Raw genomic sequence first — 5,978 nt, 5'->3', positions numbered from 1 at the left:
AACCTGGTCACCAGCTCCACTTCAGTGTGCCTGAACTAATCGGTAGGCACTGAGGAGCTACAAAATTGTCCTCCTAACCCCAATACCCACTCAGGACAGGTCTGTGAGGAACCACCAAGAGGGAAGGAAGCCCTGATGACAAAAGCTAAAAAAGACCCTCTAGGAGGTGAAGTGCTTTACCTTTACTTGGAAATTCATATTTTACCACATTTCTAAGACATTTCCTGGGGATAAGAAATGTTATTATTTTGCAGCCAGCTCTACAGAATTAATGAAAACCTTCAACTTCCCAGGACCCTGGGGTCCCTTGGGTGCAATCGTCCCAATTAACATGTTCTTGATTGCTTGTCATTAGGCTTTTAGAGTGTGAAAAAGTGTTGCCGAGAAATCACAGTTCAGCCACCTAGCTAATCCAGTGGAACATTTTTATTGTTGCATCTGAGTGAAGAAGCCATAAAACTGAGAGAGAGAAACTGTGCTGAATCTTTCCAGCTCTTTGAGCAAGTACCCCCCAAAGATTTTGCACGATTTCGCCTCTCCCAGCTGTAATTTAAATAGCCCAAAACCTATGGCTTGTGTAGGAGTTTGTTATATGCTTTATTCCCTCATAACTTACACTTGAGGTCGGGTGGTGCAGAAAGTGTTGGCGAATTAAAGGCTCAAGGCTCACCAGGGAGGCTCTTCCAATAATTCCAGGGTGAATCACGAGCAGAACACAATTATTAATGGAGATAATAATTGTGAAGATGAGGCACAGTCTCGCTGCCTTTATCCCCTCCGCCTGTGGAGTCTGCACACACAAATCTTTGTCTCTGCCCAAGGGCTGCCTTAAGCATTCCTTAGCATGGATGTGATCATCAAACAGGCTCACAGGAATCTGCAGCACAACCTTCCCATTAAAAATCACAAGGTGTTTTGAACCTTCTGTTATGTGGGCACTGGCCCAGCCTCAGCTGTGACTAGCTCTCTCAGTTGAGGCAGACCAGGTGTACAGGCCAAAATAGCAGTTACCTGATGAATAAATGGGTACGTTCCCGGTTACTGGGAAGCCCAAAACCAGACACAGTGCTCCAGGCGCCACTCATAAATCCCAAATAGAAAAAAAGAATAACGGTCCTCAACCTGCTGCCTGTGTTTTCACTGAGGCAGCCCAGGATGCAGTTCTGAATTGTTCTTCACCACAAGGGCATGTTGCTGGCTCTTGTTCAACTTGTCCATCAGGACTCTCTGACTGTTGTACAAACACAGCTGTACACACCTCCCAGTCCACACGGTCTGCTTTGTTTTGTTGAAGTATGATGGCAGCTGCAGGACTTAATCCTGACTGTTACTGTGTTAGATAACCCTCCAAATGCAGCACTTTTTGATATTGTATCCACCTCTGGGGTCACCAACATAAGAAGGATGTGGACCTCTTAAGTGGGTCCAGAGGAGGGCCATTAATATGATAAAAGGACTGGCACACGTCTCCTATGAAGAGAGGCTGAGAGAGTTTGGGTAGTTCAGCACAGAGAAGGAAAGGCTCCAGGGACACCTTCTAGCACCTTCTAATACCTGAAGGGGTTACAAGAGAGCTGGTGACTTTTTACAAGGCATGTGGTAACAGGACAAGGGGGAATGGCTTTAATCAGAAAGAGGGCAGGTTTAGATAAGATGTTACTGTGGGGATGGTCAGACTGGCACAGATTGCTCAGAGAAGTGGTGGATGCACCATCCCTGGGAGTGTTCAAGGCCAGGGTGGATGGGGCTTTGAGCAGCCTGCTCTACTGGAATATGTCTGCACCCACTGCAAGGGGGTTGGAACTGGATGAACTTCGAGGTTCCTTCCAACCCGAAGCTCTCTGTGATTGTATGATTCTATTATAGATGCTGCTATCCACTGAAACAATAAGGGCAGGGTGGAAAGTGTGCTCCAAGAGCAAGGTTAACCAGGCTGCTTGAGGATATACACTGGAGAGAACTCGTGTGACTGCATGGACAGGGAACTGCTACCATGCTGTTCCAGCTGCAGGACCCTCCTCCCATTCCCAATGATCAGAACTTATAAGGACCACTCTATAGACTGGATGAAAGCCAGAAAAGGAGCCAGAGGATTAATTATTTCTGTTCCTCTCTCAGTAATTACAGAACATCCATATTGCATAATGTCAGTCCCTAATATTTCTAAAAATAAATAACTTGCAGTAAGGCTTATAAGGCAAAACTAAAAACCTGACATAAAGTATCCTGACTCTATCACGTGGATGCCTCAGCAGGGAAATAGACTCCAGATAATAATATATTTAATTTCCAGTCACTTGGATTAACAGGGATGAAAAAGAAGCAACCAACAACGCCAGACATGCTCCATGTTACACCTACCACACTGAGTGAAGCCAAGATTGCTATGTCCGGCACCTGCCCACAGTGAACAAAATGTCCAAACGGCAGTAGCCCCAGCTGTCCAATGACCCACCAATCCCATGCAGAAAGATGACTTCTCTGTGCAGCATGGAGCCAGGAAAAGCATGCTCTTGTTTCTTTCTTCAGCTCTTCAGCCCCAGCAGATGAAGGGCAACAAAGGCAATGACTTCTGATCCTTGCCTATTTTCAACTAAGTTTATCTAGACTGGGTAAAAACCATGGTTGAAATGATCCTAAACTATCCAAAACAGAATTAAGCATTTATGAACTGTTTCTATGAGCTTTGCTTTTTTACACATTATTTACTAAGCATGACACCCTCCAACTCCCAGGGAGTCATATTTACTCATTTGGACACTATGTGCAGACCTTTTCCCACAATTAAACCTCAGAATGTATGGAGACATTCATTTGTATATTTAGATATGTTCCTAATATCAAACACTGAGGAATGTTCAATTACAAAGTGACCATTAACATTCAGCTAGAGCACAACAAGGTTTCAATGTTTAGGCCTCTCACAAGGTTACATTTACTTTTACTAGTGTAAACATAGCCTCAGAGCTCCTTGACATGGCATTTCAAATCTAGCATCTGCCTTTAAAATTGCACCTGGGCCACAACAATCCTGTATAACAGAGCAGGCATAGTGAGGACTGGCTGGAAAGTAGTTTTGCAGAAAATTATTTGCAGAAAATTATTTGAAGGTCCTAGTGGACACCAGCATGAATCAGCAATAAAACATTGCAGCAACAAAGCTGAAAAATCGCCTGGTCAGATTGAAAAGGGTGATCCTTCTCCTCTATCAGCACTTGTGAGATCATATCTAGAGTATTATGACCAGATTTGTACCAGAAATAATAAACTGGAGGATGTCTAATGAAGGGACGCAGCTCATTAGGTTCATTCAGTCTGGAGAAGAGAAGGCTCAGAGGAGATCTTGGTCTTGCCTTTAAAAGAAATATCTAATAGGAGGATGTGGAGAAGCCAGAGGCAGGCACTTCTCAGAGGCTGAGCCTGGCAGCAAAAGGGCTATGGGTAACAGTCATGAGACATAACCCAAGGAATTCCAATTAGACATCGGGGAAACATTTTTAACATGAAAGTAGTCAATCATCAGCACAGGCTGTACAGAGAGGTTGTAGAATCTCTGTGTTTGGAGATATTCACAACTTGACAAGATCCTGGACTTGCTATGAGGAGGGACTTGGACTAGAGCAGGTACCTCCCAGCCTGTATCATTCCACTACTCTATGATTCTGTGACAAACCTTCCTAAAACTACCATAAAGAAAACTGGTTTTTATCTAAATACAGCTGCTTTAACTCTAAATACAACTAAATCATCTTTCATTAAGTATTTAGTGATTTAGAGATATAATTAGATTTTTTTCATCCTGTCAGATTCCTTACACTATTTCATCTAGGAAGTTATTTCAATTACATGCTCCTTTTCCTTTCTGTGCATCTGAAAAAAATCTTGACTATACAGCTGGCTTCCACACAGCAGATTTCAGAACAAAGCCCCCAGTCGAGACTGTGCAAGTTTTTTTATTTATTTTGGATATCTTTGCCTTGATTCACAGAGAGTGTGCAGTTACTTTTAGGAAAATAAAAGATGTTACCCAGCAATGGTGCATGACACTTTCTAGTCACTTCTACTGGGATGCACAGCACTGTAGTAAAGAGCCCATTAACAGGTAGAAAGTCACATGGATGAAACATCAGTGCTTCCCTGCATTTTAATTTCTACAAAGGTAGCAAGAAGAGACTCAACTTGATGTAACAAAACTATATGTAGTGAGCTTTTCAGATTCAGACTTTCCAAACTCCTAGGATTGCTGCATGAATCTTTCCCCACCCTGTGAAGGCCCCAGGTGTAAGGTTTTTCACAGGCTCTTCTGAACATAGGGACTAATAACATTTAAACCCATCAACTGTTACGGAGGAGTTTACTCATTCTATATTACATTATCTATATAATATACATGACAGTCCTATGGGAAAGGGGGGAGTTGTAAGTGGTCATCAGCTCCTCCAGCTTTCAGACAAGCTTAGCCAGCCTAAGACCATCTCTGAGAAACTAGATGTTTCTTAAAAACTGGCAGTGCCTGGGACCACACAGACTCCCGAGGCAATCTGTTCCAGTGCTTAACTATCTTTATAGTTAGAAAGTTTCTCCTAATATCTAACCTAATCTCCCTTGCTACAAATTAGGCTGATTACTTATCATCCTTCTCTCCACGGACATGGAGAACCATTGATCACCAGCCTCCTTAAACCTTCATTATGGTTAAAAACTCCAGTCCTGTTCTCCACTTTTCCTTCTCTTTTATAGAAGAGATGATTCCTCCAGCTTTTTTTCATAGGTCACATTTCTCCCTGATGAGCCTCTTTTAAGTTATTCTGCATTTTCTTAAAATATAACATCCAAAACATTACTCAAACACAGATTTTGTAAATGTGAGGTAAACTAAATTAGCCAGTGTAATGTTTCACCTAGGATGTGGCTGTCAATGGATCCAGGAGAGATATAAGTACTGTCTAAGCCAACATTACATTGTTGACCCCTCTTCAGTTTATGATCTGGCACCACCACCAAATTTTTTTGCACAGCATTGTGGAGTTACTACTTTCCCCTACACTTTACTGGAGCTTTATTTCCTAAAACATATTCTTCAGATTGGTCTTCATTAAATTCCCTTTTTGTGATTTTAAACAATATTTATTGTCTGAAGTGGTTTCATTCCAGTTTTAAGCCCTTCTTCCAAAATGCTTGAGGCCCCTGTCAGATTGTTGTTCTAATAGCTATATAGATTTTTTTCTTATATTCCTTGCTATCTGCACTGTATTTCACACTGTTCTCTTATTTTGACCATAATAATGGCAATATTTATCATCAGAAATATTTGTTGCAAATTTTTGTGCAGTTCTTTGCCTCTTGGATCTTTAGGAAGTTCTAATACAGCCACAAGTTTCTTGTTATATATCTGCATGACAAAATGATTAGTGAGCTGCTTCTTTATCTTCTTTCCCTCAGGATTAGGAATTACAGGTTTTTGAGATAGCTTTCCCCAGATACTTTCTGACTTTGATTCAAGCTGTATTAATAATTCTGCCCATTTCAATCAAAAAAAAAAAAAAAGCATGAAAATTTGTTCCAGCAGATTTCCAAACCCACAACTGGGTTTTGTGTGTCCAGCTAGGCTGCTTTATCCAGAGGACTTTCATTTCCTGGCTGTCACCATTACCAGTCTTGCCCTTGGAGTGCTTCTCATGTGGTTAACACACTTCTCATACTTCACGACCTAATCAAGTCATTTCTAGTAAAGCTCTTCATGTGTTTATGCGTCCATTATGATTCCCTTCACCCAGATGTTCTCAAAACTCCTATCATGACTTCCTGGACATTCAAGTAAGTGCGGACAGGCCTCCTTTCTGTTCTATTGGTATAACTATGATGTAAAGCACAGATTTTACAGACTGCATCTCATGGTTGTATTTATGTAAGTAAACACACATATACCGAAAGGTGTGTGATTCTACCTCACTCAGAAGAATGAGCTATGAAAATCA

Source organism: Corvus moneduloides, chromosome 2 (genome assembly GCF_009650955.1).
Source record: "Corvus moneduloides isolate bCorMon1 chromosome 2, bCorMon1.pri, whole genome shotgun sequence".
Classification (NCBI taxonomy): Eukaryota; Metazoa; Chordata; class Aves; order Passeriformes; family Corvidae; genus Corvus; species Corvus moneduloides.
This window is presented reverse-complemented; position numbering follows the sequence as displayed.